We start from the raw sequence: 22,520 nt of genomic DNA on the forward strand, positions 1-22,520 counted from the left end.
GCGCTAACTAATCTACAAGTTTAGAGCCATGCAGATACAATTTAAAGTGATTGATGCGAATTTCACAAGCAATCAAGTATAGCGCTAATTACCCCAAAAACAACTACTTAAGGAAAGATAAGCACAAAAATTTCCAAGGTTGTTACAATAAGTGTCAAGTATTCAATGCAATGTCATAATTAAACAATGTTAGAAATATTAGCAAGATCATGAATCATACGATAATAAGTAAGGAGAAATACTGACAGGTCCATGAGTTATTCAATATCAGAGTACGCAATATAGATCAGCCTCGATAATTGACCTCGGCAATCGGCCTATACAGTCGGCCTCAACAATCGGAATCAGCCTCGACAATCGGAATCGGCCTCGACAATCAGAATTGGTATCGACAATCAGAATCGACAATCAGAATCGGCGTCAATAATTAGCCTCGACAATTGGAATCAGTACCGACAATCGGAATTGGCCTCGATAATCGGAATCGGAATCGGCCTCAACAATCGGCCTCGATAATCGACCTCAGCAATCGAAATCGGAATTGGCCTCGACAATCGGCCTCGACAATCAGAATTGGCCGAACAAGGCCTAAGGAAAGGTCACAATGTGGACATTAAACCATCATTGCCCATCAATGTGGCCATTTAACCAACATTGCTCCCAAGGAGTGGCCCACATAGAGCCAAACATGTAGTGGGCCCATGGCCTCACACAATGGCCTAATGTACATCACAATGGGCCGAATACACGGGCCTAATATATATCACCATAGGCCACGACCCATGGTCCTCAAATACATCATAATGGGCTACGACCCATGGGCCTCAATATACATCATAATGGGCCGTAACCCATAGGCCTTAATATACATCAAGTGGGCCGCATTAATGGTCGCACCACTGGTCCTCATATACAACGAGTGGGCTGCATTAATGGGACGCACCAATGGGCCTCATATACACAACAGGTGGGCCCTGTTCATGGGCCTCAAATACATAACATGTGGGCCCTACACATGGGTCTCATATGCATCAAATGGGCCACGTATCTGGGCCTCGAATACATCAAAAGGGTCACGCGTCATGGGCCTAATACATATCATAATGGGCCTTGCCCATAGGCCACGAATACATCACAATGGGCCTTGCCCATGGGCCTCAGATTCAAGCAGTGGGCCCCATCATATGGGCCTTAAATACAAGCTAGGTGGGCCCCATCATATGGGCCTTAAATATGCATCATGATGGACCTCATGGATGGACCACACCAATGGGCCTCAAGTGGGCTTGGACCACACCAAAAATTATTTCAATAGTTGTAGGTGTAACATGTATATCACTGTACACTGTCATGCAATGGGGCACATGGCCCACTAATGATGATCAGCATTGTCCAAACATTGTCCAGGTAAATCAGCACCATCCAAACACTTCCCATGTAAATCAGCACCATCCAAACATTATCTAGGTGAATTAGCACCGTCCAAACAGATCCAGCATTGATCTAGACGGTGTTGATGAAACAAATACATCAAGTCGGGTCCCCACCGTCTAGAAACGCTGGACGGTGTGGATAATTCCACACATCAAGGTGGGTCCCACGTGGGACCTGCCATACATATACATATATATATATATGCATATATATATATATATATATTGTATAATACAATAATATATTATCATATTTTTATTATTATTATTTTTTAATTGAAATGGTCCACCGTCCAGACCCATGTCTGGACGGACAGTGTGGATTACAAAACATGCATCACAGTGCGGTGATGGACGGTCAGGGCCTCACACATACATCAAGGGTCCACACGTGTGGACCCACCAGCGTTTAAAGGAGCTAGCCAAGAGTTTTGCCACGTCCAGACCCCAGCGTCTGGATGGTCTGGATGTAACACGGACCACATAGATGGGGTCCACTCCACCGTTAGATGGACGGTGTTGATAAAACCTAAACATCATAGTGTGGCCACCATCCAGATCTGTTGGACGGTGTAGATTTAATAAATACATTAAGGTGGGTCCACATCAGCGTGGCCCACCTGTTTAGATCAATCTAATATTTCTGTTTTCTCTCCATCCAGGCCTGCCCAAATGGAAAGGCGGGAGGATCCTGCCCACTGGACAGGCAGCATGGATAAAACAATTACATCATGTGGGGCTCACTTTCACGTGGCTGGACGGCATGGTTATATGCCACATGCGTCAGGTGGGTCACACACTCTAAATAGATGAACGATGTGGGCAATGCATATCATCAAGGTGGGCCATCAAAAGAAGGAGAGGGGGAGAGAGAGAGAGAGAGAGAGAGAGAGAGAGAGAGAGAGAGAAAGGTGGAGATGGGAGGGACCCTGCAACTATGGGACCCTCATTCATATAAGGCATACATCAAGATGGGTCCCACCACAAGTGAGCCCTAACACATCAAAATCACACAAATCAAAACCTAAAAAAAATACCCACCTCAAGATCTCTTCTTCCTTCTTCCACTAATGGGTTCTAGAGCTCCAAGGAAATAAGATTTAATAGTTAAGATTGCACTACAAGAAAAATAAGCAAAGGCTACGGACAAAAACCGTAGCAAAAGCCCTTTTGCTACGGATATAATCCATAGCAAGTTCGTCGCTATTGGTGGGGTAGCTAAAGATCCAGCTACGGACTAAATCCGTAGCAATAGATACAAATTGCTACGGACTATATCCGTAGCAATAGATATCAATAGCTACGGATATAGTCCGTAGTAATAGATACCAATAGCTACGGATTATATCCGTAGCAATAGATTTAGCTACCCCATCAATAGCGACGAACATACTACGGATCATATCCGTAGTAAAAGGAATTTTATCCGTAGCAATAGATACCTATAACACCAATTATATCCATAGCAATAGATACCAATAGTTACGGACAAAAGCCGTAGCTATAACTGCGGATTATATTTCTAGCTATTTTTTAAAAAATTGTAATAATACGACCTGTTTCCATTGCAAGAACCTGCTATGATTGATAACTTATCTAAGCTTAATGCTGATAGAAATAGTACATAAAATGCAATAAAAAAAAAATGAAACGATGCATTTATTACAAATAGCAATCAAATCATACAATGCATCCTACATTCACATTTCTAAATAAACAATACTTCACTTTGCTCAACCTATCATAAGAATTACAACTAAGGCGTGCCCTCTTGTACAAGAAACAAATACACTCCAACACAGTAAACACCCTCAATATGCATTCAATAATGCTCACAGTTTTCAGAATTTTCTTCCTTTAGAAGGTCAATTTCAACAAATGCAGAAGATACAACTTCTTCTTTCATTGAAACTGCAGATGTAACTTCTGCGGACTTCGACACAAGATCACTTTCAAGTTCTGAAACCCTTCCCTTGAGAAAATGAATTTCATCCTCCACTGACTTCTTTAGTTTGTCAGCCTGTATAAAACAGCATTTGTAGACACAATCAAACAAGCATACCTTTGTACACATCTCAAAAGGAAGAAAGACAAAAAAAAAACACTTATATATGAAGAAATAAAAAATATACCTACAAATCTTCTAAACTATGGCAAAATCCAACATGAGTAATGTGTTCAAACCTAGGATGGACTTGTAAACTCAAAACCTACGTTTAGGTTAAGGTTATAGGTTTAGGGTTAGGTTAAGGTTAAGGCTATAGGTTTAGGTTAGGTTTAGGTTAAGGTTATAGGTTTAGGTTTAGGTTTCGGTTTAGGTTTTAGGTTTAGGTTAAGGTTATAGGTTTAGGTTATAGGTTATAAGTTATAGCTTTAGGGAATTGAGAATAGATTAAGGTTTAGGTTTAGGAAATCGGGTTCGGGTTTTAGATCGGGTTTAGGTTTGGGTTTTCAAGTTTAGTTTTAGGTTTAGGTTAGGGAGTTGAGATTAGGATTAGGTGTAGGTTTAGGTTTAGGTTAGGGAGTTGAGATTAGGATTAGGTGTAGGTTTAGGTTTAGGGATTTGAGAATACATTTAGGTTTTAGGTTTAGGTTTTCGGTTATAGGTTTAGGTTTAGGTTTAGGTTTTAGGTTTAGGTTTAGGTTAGGTTATAGGTTATAGGATATAGGTTAATGTTTAGGTTATAGGTTTTGGTTTTGGTTTAGGTATAGGTATAGGTTTAGGTTATAGGTTTAGGTTTAGGTTAAAGCTTTAGGGAATTGAGAATAGGTTAAGGTTTAGGTTTAGGAAATCGGGTTTGGGTTTAAGATCGGGTTTAGTTTGGGCTTTCAAGTTTAGGTTTAGGTTAAGGAGTTGAGCTTAGGATTAGGTGTAGGTTTAGGTTTAAGGATTTGAGAATACATTTAGGTTTTAGGTTTAGGTTTAGGTTAAGGTTATAGGTTTAGGCTAGGTTTAGGTATAGGTTATAGGTTATAGTTTTAGGGAATTGAGAATAGGTTAAGGTTTAGGTTTAGGAAATCGGGTTCGGGTTTGAGATCGGGTTTAGTTTGGGTTTTTAAGTTTTAGGTTAGGGAGTTGAGATTAGGATTAGGTGTAGGTTTTGGTTTAGGGATTTGAGAATACATTTAGGGCTTATGTTTAGGTTTAGGTTAGGTTTTAGGTTTAGGTTAAGGTTAGGTTATAGGTTATAGGTTATAGGTTAAGGTTTAGGTTATAAGTTTTAGTTTAGGTTTAGGTTTAGGTTTTAGGGTATAGGTTATAGGTTAAGGTTTAGGTTATAGGTTTTAGTTTAGGTTAAGGTTATAGGTTTAGGTTTAGGTTTAGGTTTAGGTTATAGGTTATAGGTTATAGGTTATACGTTAAAGCTTTAGGGAATTGAGAATAGGTTAAGGTTTAGGTTTAGGATATCGGGTTCGGGTTTGATATCGGGTTTAGTTTGGGTTATCAAGTTTAGGTTTAGGTTAAGGAGTTGAGATTAGGATTAGGTGTAGGTTTAGGTTTAAGGATTTGAGAATACATTTAGGTTTTAGGTTTAGGTTTAGGTTAAGGTTTAGGTTTAGGTTATATGTTATAGGTTAAATGTTATAGCTTTAAGGAATTGACAATAGGTTAAGGTTTAGGTTTAGGAAATCGGGTTCAGGTTCGGGTTCGGGATCGGGTTTGGGCTTGGGTTTTCAAGTTTAGGTTTAGGTTTAGGTTAGGGAGTTGAGATTAGGATTAGGTGTAGGTTTAGGTTTTGGGATTTGAGAATACATTTAGGTTTTAGGTTTAGGTTTAGGTTTTAGGTTATAGGTTTAGGTTTAGGTTTTAGGTCTAGGTTAAGGTTAGGTTATAGGTTATAGGTTATAGGTTTTAGTTTAGGTTAAGGTTATAGGTTTAGGTTTAGGTTAAGGTTTAGGTTTAGGTTATAGGTTATAGGTTATAGGTTAAAGCTTTAGGGAATTGAGAATAGGTTAAGGTTTATGTTTAGGAAATCGGGTTCGAGTTTGAGATCGGGTTTAGTTTGGGTTTCCAAGTTTAGATTTAGGTTAAGGAGTTGAGCATAGGATTAGGTGTAGGTTTAGGTTTAAGGATTTGAGAATACATTTAGGTTTTAGGTTTAGGTTTAGGTTTAGGTTTAGATTTAGGTTAAGGTTTAGGTTTAGGTTATATGTTATAGCTTTAGGGAATTGAGAATAGGTTAAGGTTTAGGTTTAGGTTTAGGAAATCGGGTTCGGGTTCGGGATCGGGTTTAGGTTTGGGTTTACAAGTTTAGGTTTAGGTTTAGGTTAGGGAGTTGAGATTAGGATTTGGTGTAGGTTAAGGTTTACGGATTTGAGAATACATTTAGGGTTTAGGTATAGGTTTAGGTTTTAGGTTTAGGTTAAGGTTAGGTTATAGGTTAAGGTTTAGGTTATAGGTTTTAGTTTAGGTTAAGGTTATAGGTTTAGGTTTAGGTTTAGGTTAAGGTTTAGGTTTAGGTTATAGGTTATAGGTTATAGGTTAATGCTTTAGGGAATTGAGAATAGGTTAAGGTTTAAGTTTAGGAAATCGGGTTTGGGTTTGAGATCGGGTTTAGTTTGGGTTTTCAAGTTTAGGTTTAGGTTAAGGAGTTGAGCTTAGGATTAGGTGTAGGTTTAGGTTTAAGGATTTGAGAATACATTTAGCTTTTAGGTTTAGGTTTAGGTTTTAGGTTTAGTTTAAGGTTATAGGTTTAGGTTAGGTTTAGGTGTAGGTTATAGGTTATAGCTTTAGGGAATTGAGAATAGGTTAAGGTTTAGGTTTAGGAAATCAGGTTGGGTTTGAGATCGGGTTTAGTTTGGGTTTTGAAGTTTAGGTTTAGGTTTATGTTAGGGATTTGAGATTAGGATTAGGTGTAGGTTTAGGTTTAGGTATTTGAGAATACATTTAAGTTTTAGGTTTAGATTTAGGTTTTATGTTTTAGGTATAGGTTTAGGTTTTAGGTTTAGGTTAAGGTTAGGTTATAGGTTATAGGTTATAGGTTAAGGTTTAGGTTATAGGTTTTAGTTTAGGTTAAGTTTATAAGTTTAGGTTTAGGTTAACGTTTAGGTTTAGGTTTAGGTTATAGGTTAAAACTTTAGGGAATTAAGAATAGGTTAAGGTTTAGGTTTAGGAAATCAGGTTCGGGTTTGAGATCAGGTTTAGTTTCGGTTTTCAAGATTAGGTTTAGGTTAAGGAGTTAAGATTAGGATTAGGTGTAGGTTTAGGTTTAAGGATTTGAGAAGACATTTAGGTTTTAGGTTTAGGTTTAGGTTTAGGTTATAGATTTAGGTTATAGGTTTAAGTTAGGTTTAGGTGTAGGTTATAGGTTATAGCTTTAGGGAATTGAGAATAGGTTAAGGTTTAGGTTAAGGAAATCAGGTTCGGGTTTGAGATCAGGTTTAGTTTGGGTTTTCAAGTTTAGGTTTAGTTTTAGGTTAGGGAGTTGAGATTAGGATTAGGTGTAGGTTTAGGTTTAGGGATTTGAGAATACATTTAGGTTTTAGGTTTAGGTTTAGGTTTAGGTTTTAGGTTTTAGGTTTAGGTTTAGGTTATAGGTTTAGGTTTAGGTTAGGTTATAGGTTATAGGTTATAGGTTAAGGTTTAGATTGTAGGTTTTAGTTTTGTTTAAGGTTATAGGTTTAGGTTTAGGTTAAGGTTTAGGTTTAGGTTATAGGTTATAGGTTAAAGCTTTAGGAAATTGAGAATAGGTTAAGGTTTAGGTTTAGGAAATCGGGTTTGGGTTTGAGATCGGGTTTAGTTTGGGTTTTCAAGTTTAGGTTTAGGTTAAGGAGTTGAGCTTTGGATTAGGTGTAGGTTTAGGTTTAAGGATTTGAGAATACATTTAGGTTTTAGGTTTAGCTTTAGGTTTAGGTTAAGGTTAGGTTTAGGTGTAGGTTATAGGTTATAGCTTTAGGGAATTGAGAATAGGTTAAGGTTTAGGTTTAGGTTAAGGTTAGGTTTAGGTGTAGGTTATAGGTTATAGCTTTAGGGAATTGAGAATAGGTTAAGGTTTAGGTTTAGGAAATCAGGTTGGGTTTGAGATTGGGTTTAGTTTGGGTTTTGAAGTTTAGGTTTAGGTTTATGTTAGGGATTTGAGATTAGGATTAGGTGTAGGTTTAGGTTTAGGTATTTGAGAATACATTTAGGTTTTAGGTTTAGGTTTAGGTTTTAGGTTTTAGGTATAGGTATAGGTTTTAGGTTTAGGTTAAGGTTAGGTTATAGGTTATAGGTTATAGGTTAAGGTTTAGGTTATAGGTTTTAGTTTAGGTTAAGTTTATAAGTTTAGGTTTAGGTTAACGTTTAGGTTTAGGTTTAGGTTATAGGTTAAAACTTTAGGGAATTAAGAGTAGGTTAAGTTTAGGTTTAGGAAATCAGGTTCGGGTTTGAGATCAGGTTTAGTTTGGGTTTTCAAGTTTAGGTTTAGGTTAAGGAGTTGAGATTAGGATTAGGTGTAGGTTTAGGTTTAAGGATTTGAGAAGACATTTAGGTTTTAGGATTAGGTTTAGGTTTAGGTTATAGGTTTAAGTTAGGTTTAGGTATAGGTTATAGGTTATAGCTTTAGGGAATTGAGAGTAGGTTAAGGTTTAGGTTTAGGAAATCGGGTTCGGGTTTGAGATCGAGTTTAGTTTGGGTTTTTAAGTCTAGGTTTAGGTTTAGGTTAGGGAGTTAAAATTAGGATTAGGTGTAGGTTTAGGTTTAAGGATTTGAGAATACATTTAGGTTCTAGGTTTAGGTTTAGGTTTTAGGTTTTAGGTTTAGATTTAGGTTTTAGGTTTAGGTTAAGGTTAGCTTATAGGTTATTGGTTATAGGTTAAGGTTTAGGTTATAGGTTTTATTTTAGGTTAAGGTTATAGGTTTAGGTTTAGGTTAAGGTTTTGGTTTAGGTTATAGGTTAAAGCTTTAGGGAATTGAGAATAGGTTAAGTTTTAGGTTTAGGAAATCAGGTTTGGGGTTGAGGTCGGGTTTAGTTTGGGTTTTCAAGTTTAGGTTTAGGTTAAGGAGTTGAGGTTAGGATTAGGTGTAGGTTTAGATTTAAGGATTTGAGAAGACATTTAAGTTTTAGGTTTAGGTTTAGGTTTAGGTTATAGGTTTAGGTTTAGGTTAAGGTTTAGGTTTAGGTTGTAGGTTATAGGTTATAGGTTAAAGCTTTAGGGAATTGAGAATAAGTTAAGGTTTAGGTTTAGGAAATTGGGTTTGGGTTTGAGATCGGGTTTAGTTTCGGTTTTCAAGTTTAGGTTTAGGTTAAGGAGTTGAGCTTAGGATTAGGTATAGGTTTATGTTTAAGGATTTGAGAATACATTTAGGTTTTAGGTTTAGGATTAGGTTTTAGGTTTAGGTTAAGGTTATAGGTTTAGGTTAGGTTTAGGTGTAGGTTATAGGTTATAGCTTTAGGGAATTGAGAATAGGTTAAGGTTTAGGTTAAGGAAATCAGGTTCGGGTTTGAGATCCGGTTTAGTTTGGGTTTTCAAGTTTAGGTTTAGTTTTAGGTTAGGGAGTTGAGATTAGGATTAGGTGTAGGTTTAGGTTTAGGGATTTAAGAATACATTTAGGTTTTAGGTTTAGGTTTAGGTTTAGGTTAAGGCTTAGGTTTAGGTTGTAGGTTATAGGTTATAGGTTAAAGCTTTAGGGAATTGAGAATAAGTTAAGGTTTAGGTTTAGGAAATTGGGTTTGGGTTTGAGATCGGGTTTAGTTTCGGTTTTCAAGTTTAGGTTTAGGTTAAGGAGTTGAGCTTAGGATTAGGTATAGGTTTATGTTTAAGGATTTGAGAATACATTTAGGTTTTAGGTTTAGGATTAGGTTTTAGGTTTAGGTTAAGGTTATAGGTTTAGGTTAGGTTTAGGTGTAGGTTATAGGTTATAGCTTTAGGGAATTGAGAATAGGTTAAGGTTTAGGTTAAGGAAATCAGGTTCGGGTTTGAGATCAGGTTTAGTTTGGGTTTTCAAGTTTAGGTTTAGTTTTAGGTTAGGGAGTTGAGATTAGGATTAGGTGTAGGTTTAGGTTTAGGGATTTGAGAATACATTTAGGTTTTAGGTTTAGGTTTAGGTTTTAGGTTATAGGTTTAGGTTTAGGTTATTGGTTTAGGTTTAGGTTAGGTTATAGGTTATAGGTTATAGGTTAAGGTTTAGGTTGTAGGTTTTAGTTTTGTTTAAGGTTATAGGTTTAGGTTTAGGTTAAGGTTTAGGTTTAGGTTATAGGTTATAGGTTATAGGTTAAAGCTTTAGGAAATTGAGAATAGGTTAAGGTTTAGGTTTGGGAAATCGGGGTCGGGTTTGAAATCGGGTTTAGTTTGGGTTTTCAAGTTTAGGTTTAGGTTAAGGAGTTGAGATTAGGATTAGGTGTAGGTTTAGGTTTAAGGATTTGAGAATACATTTAAGTTTTAAGTTTAGGTTTAGGTTTCAGTTATAGGTTTAGGTTAAGGTTTAGGTTTAGGTTATATGTTATAGGTTATATGTTATAGCTTTAAGGAATTGAGAATAGGTTAATCTTTAGGTTTAGGAAATCGGTTCGGGTTCGGGATCGGGTTTAGGTTTGGGTTTTCAAGTTTAGGTTTAGGTTTAGGTTAGGGAGTTGAGATTAGGATTAAGTGTAGGTTTAGGTTTAGAGATTTGAGAATACATTTAGGTTTTAGGTTTAGGTTTAGGTTTAGCTTTTAGGTTATTGGTTTAGGTTTAGGTTTTAGGTTTAGGTTAAGGTTAGGTTATAGGTTCTAGGTTATAGGTTAAGGTTTAGGTTATAGGTTTTAGTTTAGGTTAAGGTTATAGGTTTAGGTTTAGGTTAAGGTTTAGGTTTAGGTTATAGGTTAAAGCTTTAGGGAATTGAGAATAGGTTAAGGTTTAGGTTTAGGAAATTGGGTTCGAGTTTGAGATTGGGTTTAGTTTGGGTTTCAAGTTTAGGTTTAGGTTAAGGAGTTGAGATTAGGATTAGGTGTAGGTTTAGGTTTATGGATTTGAGAATACATTTAGGTTTTAGGTTTAGGTGTAGGTTTTAGGTTTAGGTTAAGGTTATAGGTTTAGGTTAGGTTTAGGTGTAGGTTATAGGTTATAGCTTTAAGGAATTGAGAATAGGTTAAGGTTTAGGTTTAGGAAATCGGGTTCGGGTTTGAGATCAGGTTTAGTTTGGGTTTTGAAGTCTAGGTTTAGGTTTAGGTTAGGGAGTTGAAATTAGGATTAGGTGTAGGTTTAGGTTTACGGATTTGAGAATACATTTAGGTTTTATGTTTATGTTTAGGTTTTAGGTTTTAGTTTTAGGTTTAGGTTTTAGGTTTAGGTTAAGGTTAGGTTATAGGTTATTGGTTATAGGTTAAGGTTTAGGTTAAAGGTTTTATTTTAGGTTAAGGTTGTAGGTTTAGGTTTAGGTTAAGGTTTTGGTTTAGGTTATAGGTTAAAGCTTTAGGGAATTGAGAATAGGTTAAGTTTTAGGTTTAGGAAATCGGGTTTGGGTTTGAGGTCGGGTTTAGTTTGGGTTTTCAAGTTTAGGTTTAGGTTAAGGAGTTGAGGTTAGGATTAGGTGTAGGTTTAGGTTTAAGGATTTGAGAAGACATTTAAGTTTTAGGTTTAGGTTTTGGTTTACGTTATAGGTTTAGGTTTAGGTTAAGGTTTAGGTTTAGGTTGTAGGTTATAGGTTATAGGTTAAAGCTTTAGGGAATTGAGAATAAGTTAAGGTTTAGGTTTAGGAAATTGGGTTTGGGTTTGAGATCGGGTTTAGTTTCGGTTTTCAAGTTTAGGTTTAGGTTAAGGAGTTGAGCTTAGGATTAGGTATAGGTTTATGTTTAAGGATTTGAGAATACATTTAGGTTTTAGCTTTAGGTTTAGGTTTTAGGTTTAGGTTAAGGTTATAAGTTTAGGTTAGGTTTAGGTGTAGGTTGTAGGTTATAGCTTTAGGGAATTTAGAATAGGTTAAGGTTTAGGTTTAGGAAATCAGGTTCGGGTTTGAGATCAGGTTTAGTTTGGGTTTTCAAGTTTAGGTTTAGTTTTAGGTTAGGGAGTTGAGATTAGGATTAGGTGTAGGTTTAGGTTTAGGGATTTGAGAATACATTTAGGTTTTAGGTTTAGGTTTAGGTTTTAGGTTATAGGTTTAGGTTTAGGTTGTAGGTTTAGGATAAGGTTAGGTTAGAGGTTATAGGTTATAGGTTAAGGTTTAGGTTGTAGGTTTTAGTTTTGTTTAAGGTTATAGGTTTAGGTTTAGGTTAAGGTTTAGGTTTAGGTTATAGGTTATATGTTATAGGTTAAAGCTTTAGGAAATTGAGAATAGGTTAAGGTTTAGGTTTAGGAAATCGGGGTCAGGTTTGAAATCGGGTTTAGTTTAGGTTTTCAAGTTTAGGTTTAGGTTAAGGAGTTGAGATTAGGATTAGGTGTAGGTTTAGGTTTAAGGATTTGAGAATACATTTAGGTTTTAGGTTTAGGTTTAGGTTTCGGTTATAGGTTTAGGTTAAGGTTAGGTTTAGGTTATATGTTATAAGTTATATGTTATAGCTTTAAGGAATTGAGAATAGGTTAATCTTTAGGTTTAGGAAATCGGGTTCGGGTTCGGGATCGGGTTTAGGTTTGGGTTTTCAAGTTTAGGTTTAGGTTTAGGTTAGGGAGTTGAGATTAGGATTAAATGTAGGTTTAGGTTTAGAGATTTGAGAATACATTTAGGTTTTAGGTTTAGGTTTAGCTTTTAGGTTATAGGTTTAGGTTTAGGTTTTAGGTTTAGGTTAAGGTTAGGTTATAGGTTATAGGTTATAGGTTAAGGTTTAGGTTATAGGTTTTAGTTTAGGTTAAGGTTATAGGTTTAGGTTTAGGTTAAGGTTTAGGTTTAGGTTATAGGTTAAAGCTTTAGGGAATTGAGAATAGGTTAAGGTTTAGGTTTAGGAAATTGGGTTCGAGTTTGAGATTGGGTTTAGTTTGGGTTTCAAGTTTAGGTTTAGGTTAAGGAGTTGAGATTAGGATTAGGTGTAGGTTTAGGTTTATGGATTTGAGAATACATTTAGGTTTTAGGTTTAGGTGTAGGTTTTAGGTTTAGGTTAAGGTTATAAGTTTAGGTGTAGGTTATAGGTTATAGCTTTAAGGAATTGAGAATAGGTTAATGTTTAGGTTTAAAAAATCGGGTTCGGGTTTGAGATTGGGTTTAGTTTGGGTTTTCAAGTTTAGGTTTAGGTTTAGGTTAGGGAGTTGAGATTAGGATTAGGTGTACGTTTAGTTTTAGGGATTTGAGAATACTTTTAGGGTTTAAGTTTAGGTTTAGGTTTTAGGTTATAGGTTTAGGTTTAGGTTTTAGGTTTAGGTTAAGGTTAGGTTATAGGTTATAGGTTATTGGTTAAGGTTTAGGTTTTAGGTTTTAGTTTAGGTTAAGGTTATAGGTTGAGGTTTAGGTTATGGTTTAGGTTTAGGTTATAAGTTATAGGTTATAGGTTATAGGTTATAGGTTAAAGCTTTAGGGAATTGAGAATTGGTTAAGGTTTAGGTTTAGAAAATCGGGTTCGGGTTTGAGATCGGGTTTAGTTTGGGTTTTCAAGTTTAGGTTTAGGTTAAGGAGTTGAGATTAAGATTAGGTGTAGGTTTAGGTTTAAGGATTTCAGAATACATTTGGGTTTTTGGTTTAGGTTTAGGTTTTAGGTTATAGGTTTAGGTTTAGGTTATAAGTGTAGGTTATAGGTTTTGTTAGATTTTTAGGTTTAGGTTTAGGATTTGAGTATAGGTTTAGGTTAGGTTATAGGTTAAGGTTTAGGGAATTGAGTTTAGGTTATAGGTTAAGGTTATAGGTTATAGGTTATAGGTTTAGGTTAACGTTTAGGTTATAGGTTTTGGGATTTGAGAATAGGTTTAGGTTATAAGTATAGGTTCAGCTTAGGTTGTAGGTTAAAGTTTAGGGAATTGAGTTTAGGTTATAGGTTTAGGTTATAGTTTATAGGTTTAGGTTGTAGTTGTAGGTTTTGGGATTTGAGAATAGGTTTAGGTTGTAAGTTAAGGGTGTGGTCCCTGCAAATACGGGATATAAACATGGCCTACTCCAATTGGCTAGGCCCTTCCAATGCTATCCATAGGAAATGAACAGCTTCATCATAGTCATAATAGCGGTCTCTATCTTCCAGGGACCCCCGCTCAACATCCGGATAGCTCCGACGCACATTCGGGTCTGCTCCATCAATTTCGAGTAAATACATAAACTTGGCATGTCCAAATGGCCAGGCCCCTCCAATGTTGTCCATAGGAAATGGACAGCTTCATCATGGTCATAACAGCAGTTCCCACCTTCCAGGGACCCCCGCTCATCCGGATAGCTCCGACGCACATCCGGGTCTGCTCCATTAATTTCGAGCAAATACATAAACACGGCCTGTCCCTGGGATCCACTGAATTCGTCTGATCCAGGGATCCAAGGAAGCCGGATACTATAATTTGGACCATAGTTTCAGCCATTTGAAATGCTGAAATCACGCACACTAACATAATCCGAAAAGGAAATTTCTTATGCTAAAATATACCAACAAAAGTAAATGGCATTCTTGATTTTCAACTAGAAAGCAAAAAATATGAACTGGAACATGAGAGCAGAGAAGTGTCAACTCACTTGTTCACTTTAACCCAAGTAACTTTTAGTGTTTCCTTCTTCTTTTCATTAAGCTCTTCCATCACCTTCTTGATTTTTGACTTATCATTCTAAGAAGAGAAGAATATAGTAAGCAAACAACTTCAGACATAAACAAATTCAATTTAAAAAAAAAAAAAAAAAGATGAGATCCTTTACAGGCTGAGAAATACAACAATATACCTCAATGATGTTTTTCTTGGATAATAAGTCATTGTATTCATCTTCATCTTTCTCGAACATTGCCATAACTTTTTTGTTGACCCTCTTCTCAAGGCTAAAAGCAATCAATCAGATTAACTGAGATGCATGTCCATTAACCTTCCTCTTTAAAAAAAATGTAAAACCAAACATTAATTAGGTGTTGAATCATACTATTTCATTGTCATGGAAAAGAAAACAAAGAATTGTGTGCTCTTGAATGCAAAACCAAACATCAATTAAGTGTTGAATCATACTATTTCATTGATTTTCCAGGGAAGCATGCTCTTGAATGACTGCGTCCTTCTCCATAATGAGCCTATCCCTTTCGTTTTCAAAGTCATAAATCCTTTCACAATTGAATGCATCGAAATTTAAAAATAAGCATGTGCAAGAATGCACCAATTATAATAAGAAGTGTGTGCAAGAATGCACCTTGTTGTCTATTGAAGATGGAATTGAATCAGTCTTGTTTTTGTTGGGATTGCTTTTGCCTATGTTGATGCTTAAATACGAGACACATCCTATGGAAATATCTGCAGTTCCAGATCAAACCTATAAATCAATAGCAAAACAGAAGTGCATTTTGGGTAGTATCGCACAAGTGAGCAATGTACATACCAGCAGATTTATCTATGAATCAACAAACTCTATGTAGCTCCAATTGATTTCCTCTTTTGTGTACTCTTCCTGTTCCATTTTGAAGACATGCTATCAGTACACAACCCAAGAAAAAATCAAGATATTAGAGGTTTCCAAGATAGAGGCAACAACTTGTCATGGAGTAAGTTAACCTGGTTAAAATGTTGTTGCAGCTTCTCATTTGTGAAATTAATGCAGAACTGCTCAAAATTGTTTACCATGAAATATAAGGAAATATCAAACATGCAATCTGTAATGTATAGTGCAGGGGCTGGACACAGGTCCACTGCCTGATTTTTTTTTTTTTGCTGGTTTCAGCCCAGATGGAAGGCCCAATTGAGGTCTGGCCTGTATTGATTTGCTACCCATAAAAAGCTTAGCTGTAAGGTTGGTACTAAGGGCCTGTTTGAGGCCCGATTCTAGTGTAGATCAAGGCCCAGTTGGGGCCTGATTTCAACTCAAATCGGACCCATCTGGAGCTTGTTTTCAGCACGCAGCACGACCTAGATGGAGGCTGTTTGGATCTAGGTTTCATGGCCTGACCGTGAGCCATGTCTGGCCCGACTGTGAGGCATCTAAAATACATTTCTTAGCCCTCTGCGTGGTCTGATTGAAGGCCTTGTTTCTGGCTAAAAACACTTTCGCAACTAGGATACACTCAGCCCATATCTCTGTGTGTTTCATGGCCAGCATAAGGTCCGACTGAGGGCCGATTTTCAGCATCTTTACAGCCAATCTGGGAGGTATTTTGACTTAGATTTGGGGCTGGCTGAAGGATGTTTTTCAGCTCCCTTGTGTGGCCTAAAGAAGGCTTGGTTTCAGCCTAAGGTTGAGGCCTGTTTATAGCTTAGATTGAAGCCCATTTAAAGGCCTGTTGTAGCTCTCTTCACTGCCCAGTTGGAGGTCAGTTTCAGCTCGCAGCATGGCCTTCAAACATGGCTAGAACCTTAATGAAAGGAAGAAGGAAAATAAGAGTTCTAGCACTTTGTTAATTGGAGAATGACCTTCCAAATAACAAACAGCAACATGCCACCAATTGTGAGTGTACCTGCAAAGTCTTTCCTCAGTGACATTGAAATAAAACAGGGAAATTCTATTTAATCATCAAATGCATAAAAGCTATGATCTCTAGAACAAAAACCCCATACATGAATGATGAACAAGAATTCCATCATTTTAAACATCATTCAGTACAGAGTCAAATCGATACCAGTGGAATTGACAATTTAGTAAGTCCACCAAATGGTCTATTCCATTGACAAACACAGAAAGGAGATAGGAGTCTGGTTTGTCATTTGTCATTGGCATTGAAATAATGGCCCTAACTTTTAATAGAAAGGAGAAGATGGAGGATACCATACCCATACTACCTGAACTACCATTTGTCAGGACCACCATGTTTTGATTTTCGTTTTCACTTTGGGGTTTTTCCTCAGCAAAGCCAGCTCCTTTAGCAGCCCAATTGCATCTTATTTGTCTATTTCTAAGCCATTTACCTGACAGGAGCATAGTAAAATTAAAGAAAAATACCATGTACAAGCATTCTGACAAACCCAAAATTTTTAAACCCCAGATGCCTTACTAGTCAAGTCATTGATAGCATTCTCAGCATCTTGCAAAACAATAACAAATAAATAGATAATCAGGTTTCAATGAATAATGAACCATGAAGATTGACATAGAATAAATAGATAATCAAAAAATGAAGGAAAAGTACACAACTCACCTTGATGCCCATTCTCCCTCCTCCTTTACCCGAGCTTAGGACCGGCAATGCAAGGAGTTGCATTGGCGGAGTTAAAAAGGGGCTTAGGCTCCATTTGGTTTGTGACGACCAAATGGAGTCTAATATGTTTAACTATAGAGTATAAAATTCATTCAAAATTACAAAAACCAAACCAAACAACATATAGAGTAACCAAAAAAAAATAAGTGAAACATCAATATAAAGTAACTAAAAATCAAACCAAGTTCTAAGTTCATCAATATAAAGTAACTAAAGTGCCAAATTAGTTCAAAAATAACCAAAAAAAAACAAGCAAAATATCATATAAAGTAACTGAAAAAAGCATCCACACCAAGTTCAATTATAGAGTACCAAATTTGTTCAAATTATCGAAATCTCAAAGATTCCTTCCCCCATTGCACAAGTGATCCTGGACCGGCCTCTCCAAGTGTAGATGTGAACCCATCTTCTTTCCACAAAAGAGTGTCAGGATGTATAATCTCAGTCAGGGTAACAACAAAAGCTCCCTCCTCCAATGGTTCGCAATGGACAACTGCATTTGGATTAACTTCGTGTACTTGACCACGAGCAACTACATCACGATTTCCCCAACCAAGCAAGTCGCATCTCCTACCGATATATATAACATCCGGCTACATGTACACATATAAAATGGCATTAGTATTGTTATCATTTATAAAATAATTGTACGTTCAATACTGTAGCAAATTTACACTTGCATACCGACGATGCCTGAGCAAATTTAGCAATTGTTGGTGATGAGAGGTTTTGAGTAGATTGTGCATGTTACTGCAACTCCATCCAGGCCTCCATCTTGGCCAATGATTTCTTTATATCAAATATCTCCTGCACTAGGCCATCTCTTTCTTTTATCAAATTCTCTACCTTTGAACGAGCAGGGGCTAACATCTTCAGTCCTGTCTTAGTTATTGAGCAACTTAGACCCCGCATTCGCCCTCTATTGTCAGAACCAACCAACTGTAAAACATTGCAAATCAAGTTATTAGAAAATTCCTAATTACCATGAATCTCACTGTAATTTTTAAATTTTATTATTACCTGTGTAAGGGCATCGTCAACGCCGATAATCTTAGAAGAAGGATTGCTAGAATAAAGCTCTTCTAATTTTTCCTGCAACAAAATACAAATGAATGTAAAATAATTCAAAGTTATACATTGGCATCTCATAATGGTACTGGTTAGTGGTAGAAGGGGATGTACTTACAACAAGGTCAGGATACTGGACAACTTTGTCCTTGTATGGGCTCTTAAGTAAACATCACATCTACCTATCTCGGCATCAGAGGTAAGATTCCTCTCTTTCGCCTTTGGCACATTACATATTAATGGAGTTAGATGAGTGATAATTCAAAAGTAAATTCAATATTAAACTATAATACCTATATTTATAAATAAATAATACATACCATCTGATGGTGAATAACAGCCATGCTATTCCTCCCAAGACACACAGGTCTTTTTAGCTTGGACCGATTGATTTTATTCCTTTCGGTTGCTCTCTTGAATTCCTCAATGCCATGTTGATTCACGAAGACTAACCAATCCTCCATAGGGATGCCTGGGGGGGGCAGGATTATCTCTCACAACTGCAGGATCCTTATCTTTAATATATTTTACAGTCAACCGCACTACCAAAAAAAGGGGCAAAGGATACAGACTATGTTACTTTTTCGCGACGGATATAAGCCTTAGCTAATATTGCTACAGTTTTAATCTGTAGCTAAAAGTCAATACACCATTAATATTTAATAGTGATGTAAGGGGCTCTATGAGGCTTAAAAGAAACTATATGTTCTATCTAAGCCGTCAATATATTTTTAAATATTAATTTAGAGGATTAGAAAAAAAATCAGCTAGATCGAAGGCTCAGGTGGACCACACAGTACTAAACATTGATATTAAATTACAGTTGCTTCTTATGGTATGGTCCACTTGGATCTTCAATATATCTGGAATTTGTTGTGGTAAGCTAAAATAATTTATTTAAATTATATATCGGAATGGATTGAGTAAATACATCATGATGAGCCCCACGGAGCCCCTGATCGGACCGTTTATGTCCGTCTGTTAGAAACGCCTAAATTTGGGTGCTTGCTCGCACGCCCAAATACAGTATTTCACTCTCTCTCTCTCTCTCCATTCCCTTATCAAAGCATTCCCTATGCTCTTCTTTCCCTGATCCTCTCACTCCCTCCCTATCTCTGCTCCATCTCTCTCCAATGCATCAGCCGTGAACGCCCTCCTCTCTCTCTCTCTCTCCATTGCAGCAGCCGTGAATCTCTTGCTTGAAGATACACATGCCGTGAAGCTCCTCTCCATAGGTTTGATATCTTCTTCTATTTGTATCTCTTTTCCTGTCTTTCAGATTTGATATACGCCATCTGTTTGTTGAAATGGCATGCTATCTGTTTGTTGAAATGGCATTGTATATATTTGATGAAATGGCATGTTATCTGTTTGTTGAAATGACATTCATGCTAGGAGATATTAACCAGGTTTTTTTTTGGTTTTTTCATTTTTTTCTTTTATTTTAATGCAACGTCCCCATCCCATTTAATTTGTGAGCCTTAATTTTCAGCTTAGAGTCCAACCCTCATAGAGTTGTTACCAAATTGTCACCAAGCAGGCTGTCCCTGGAAGTTCATCATTATAGGATAGCCCACTCGCACCCTAGTCCACCAATTCAACAGTTTGGATAACTGGCTTCTTCTCTCTCTCTCTCTCTCTCTCTCTCTCTCTCTCTCTCTCTCTCTCTCTTTTTCTGCTATCTCAGCAGTCCCCCCTGTTTCCCTATTTTTCGTTCTTAATAAATTCCAGTTGCTTTAAAATGCAAACATGAAAAACCCCTATGAAATCCTCAAGAAACGAAAACTGTGGAATTTTAGATTTGATGTATGGTCAAGTAGCAACTTGCCTTGCCGCTCAGAACCATGGAAATCTAGATTTAACATGTTTCTTGGGGAATCATTTTACTCATTTTTTGAGGAAACTGTGGAAATGGAAATCAATTTTCACCTACAATTGGGTATTTGCAATCTGGGGAAAACGTCATATTTGTGGAAATAGATTTCATTTCCATGATTTTCCATCTGTTTGACTGCCACTTAAAAATGATTTCATCTCATTTAACAGTAATGATGTATTAGAGAAAATAGTTTATGTAAATTATGGGTTATTAAAATATGTAAATCATTTTACTCTTTCTACCAACCCAACTTGTAACTTTGGTTCCATTGTATTGTTTTTTCTTCTGGAATGTAGAATCTCTAATGTTCTTTATGATAGAAAACAAACTATTTCCCACTCACCCGACAAAGGATGCATCCAGCTCCTTAGACAAAGTTATCTTGATCATTGACACGTGCCTTGTGGTTTCGAGGCTAAAAGGTGTACAAAAGACACTTATCAGATACCAATATAATAACCACAACAAAGGAAACAATGATAATAATATTAGTAGTAATAGTTGTAACAGACCATAATAATAAATAAGGTATGCACACAATTATATAAAAGACAATGCAACCATCCATTTCAAGTATATATCTTTAAATTCTCCAATCATTCATTGCCTCTATATATTTTCTGGAGATCTGATTTTAGGTAGTCCCCCATCACTCCCATACTGAATCTTCTTTACCCCATGACATCAGGAAGCTCATTCTGCAAAATCTTCTACAAACATTGAGAGAAAGCAATCACTTGGCTTGGTCAGGTTTGTCAAACTGCATATAAACAAAAGAAATTAGGTGAAAAATGGAAAAGACAAATGAATTTGTAGGATTCAAGTTTTAAAGTGCTCCTTTGTCAAGGACAAACTTCCACTAATGTTGCAATAAAGTGCACCATCACCATCCATTTTTGTTCTTTTTCTTCTTCTTTTTTTTTTCTAATTAATGCAAAACAAGTCTATGATTGACAAATGGTCATATTAGTGAAATAGTTTGTTTTCTTTATTGTGCTTGTAATCGCATGCTTATGCGCCAGACCCTCATCAAGGGGGCTGTTATGTATTTGAGTTATTATATCACGATGGTGCTTTTCTCTATAATGCACGCATGTCATGATGTTCCACATATTACATTGAGGAATCTATCTACCGTACATGTGCCGCACGAGTGTGTGACCATAGCACCTGTTGGGCTGTCACGTGGGTGGGCTGTAGCTCAAAGTTTGGATTTTGATAACCATTTCATAAGTAGTCTGCGAATGGATGGTTTAAAAAAGGTGGAGCAGACTTTCTCATTCAACAAGGAAAGTTTACAATGAGAAAATGATTAAAATCATCCAACTGTTGGTGTTCTCTTGGTCATTGCTCCACAAACATGATTACCTGTGTACCACATGTACTAGGACATCCATCCTGTTCACCATAGTTGTGAATCAATAGCTTATATATATATATATATATATATATATAGAGAGAGAGTAATTTTTTTTTCACCAAAGGCGACAAAGAATACACATATGAAATGGGATGAATGATGAATATGGGTATGTACACTTTTCTTAAGCTATATCCCATTTTTGAGATGAAGATTTTGCTTCGCTTTAGGAAAACAGGTCAAATGTGAAGACAACTAACACAGGAAAGACCTTATAAAAATCTGATCATGGCGATGGTTAGCTTGGAACCGTTAGCTTATGTTAAATTTATGCAGAAGTCTTGGTGCCTTTTTTTTTCTCCCCATTAAATATGGTTTTTGACCATTGTCTATTTGTTGGTCATCATCTAATATGGAGTATTTGGTGAGGTGGAATGTAAGATCACCATTTTGGATTATCAATCAATGGGCCCCACATTTCTGATCAGCAAACTGCATGCTCAGTTATTGCAGCAGCTGCATCATGACATTTCCATGTTAGTTTACCCGATCTAGGTCCCTCATGATATGCCCATGAAATGTTAAAGTTATTCAAAGACTAAACTCCAAAGATAGTCATAAATGCATGTGTTTAGAATTAGATCCGTGAATGGGTGAAAAATAATAATTTTTTTTTTGTAAGGTGCAGGTTCAAAATGAACCTCGTGGTTAATCAGGATCCAGCTATAACAGATAGGGAGTGGATGACACTAACTTTTTCGAACCCTCGTTTTATTTATGGAATCAAAAGCTTTGTGAAGTTTGCACGAGAACACCTTCCTGGTAGAGAAACCATTGTTTGTCCATGCGCCACTTGCAGATGTTTACGATTACCGGATTCTTATGATGATTTGGAAATACATCTAATGAAAAATGGATTCAACTCAAGCTATAGGGTTTAGGGCATGCATGGTGAGCATGTATCACCTAAGCGTACTGAATATGCATCGAGTTCCCAATAGTACCACAATGTCCTGAACTTAGATGAGGTTCACAACGCAATTATTCAAGAACTCGGTGGTAATAACCTAGATGAAGTTGTACAGGATGAGCCAAATGTGACCCCTGTAGTCGAAGGTGTCTTTGGGGAAAATGAAACTAATGAGTTTGAAGAAAATCTACGAGACGCAATGATTGAGCTATACCCAGGGGCCCAAATTTCACAGTGCTAACTTTTATTGTATAACTTTTCAAATTAAAGGTGAACCATGGATGGAGCGAAAAAAGCTTTACAGAGCTCCTTCAACTACTAAAGAAGGTATTACCTTCCGGTAACAAGGCCCCTACTAATACCTACCAAGCAAAGAAGATCATTACAAAGTTGGGTCTTGATTATGTGAAGATCCATGCTTGTCCAAATGACTGTATCTTGTACTGGAAAGAGAACGAGATGAAAACTAGTTGTCCAACTTGTAAAGCTCCTAGGTTCAAGATAGAAATGAATGTTGAGAAAAAACAATCTAAAGTACCTGTCAAGGTGTTAACGTATTTTCCATTAACACCAAGGCTACAAAGAATATTTAGTGTGCCATGGTTAGCGAAAGAAATGTCCTGGCAC

The 22,520-nt window shown here is 36.6% G+C and overlaps 2 long non-coding RNA genes across 2 annotated transcripts; both read right to left on the minus strand.

Annotated features, from left to right (window-relative positions):
• Window positions 1-3,068: 3,068 nt before the first annotated feature.
• LOC131222272 (uncharacterized) lies at window positions 3,069-14,310 on the minus strand. Its single transcript, XR_009159971.1, has 3 exons — window positions 14,171-14,310; window positions 13,970-14,058; window positions 3,069-3,453 (listed from the first exon to the last, which is right to left on the minus strand). It is a non-coding gene; the product is annotated as an uncharacterized LOC131222272 (long non-coding RNA).
• A 2,225-nt stretch (window positions 14,311-16,535) lies between these two features.
• On the minus strand, window positions 16,536-17,694 carry LOC131222273 (uncharacterized). The gene is made up of 3 exons (XR_009159972.1): window positions 17,637-17,694; window positions 17,301-17,555; window positions 16,536-17,209 (listed from the first exon to the last, which is right to left on the minus strand). It is a non-coding gene; the product is annotated as an uncharacterized LOC131222273 (long non-coding RNA).
• Between the last annotated feature and the right edge of the window lie 4,826 nt (window positions 17,695-22,520).

The sequence above is a fragment of the Magnolia sinica genome, chromosome 13 (assembly GCF_029962835.1).
Source record: "Magnolia sinica isolate HGM2019 chromosome 13, MsV1, whole genome shotgun sequence".
Lineage (NCBI taxonomy): Eukaryota > Viridiplantae > Streptophyta > Magnoliopsida > Magnoliales > Magnoliaceae > Magnolia > Magnolia sinica.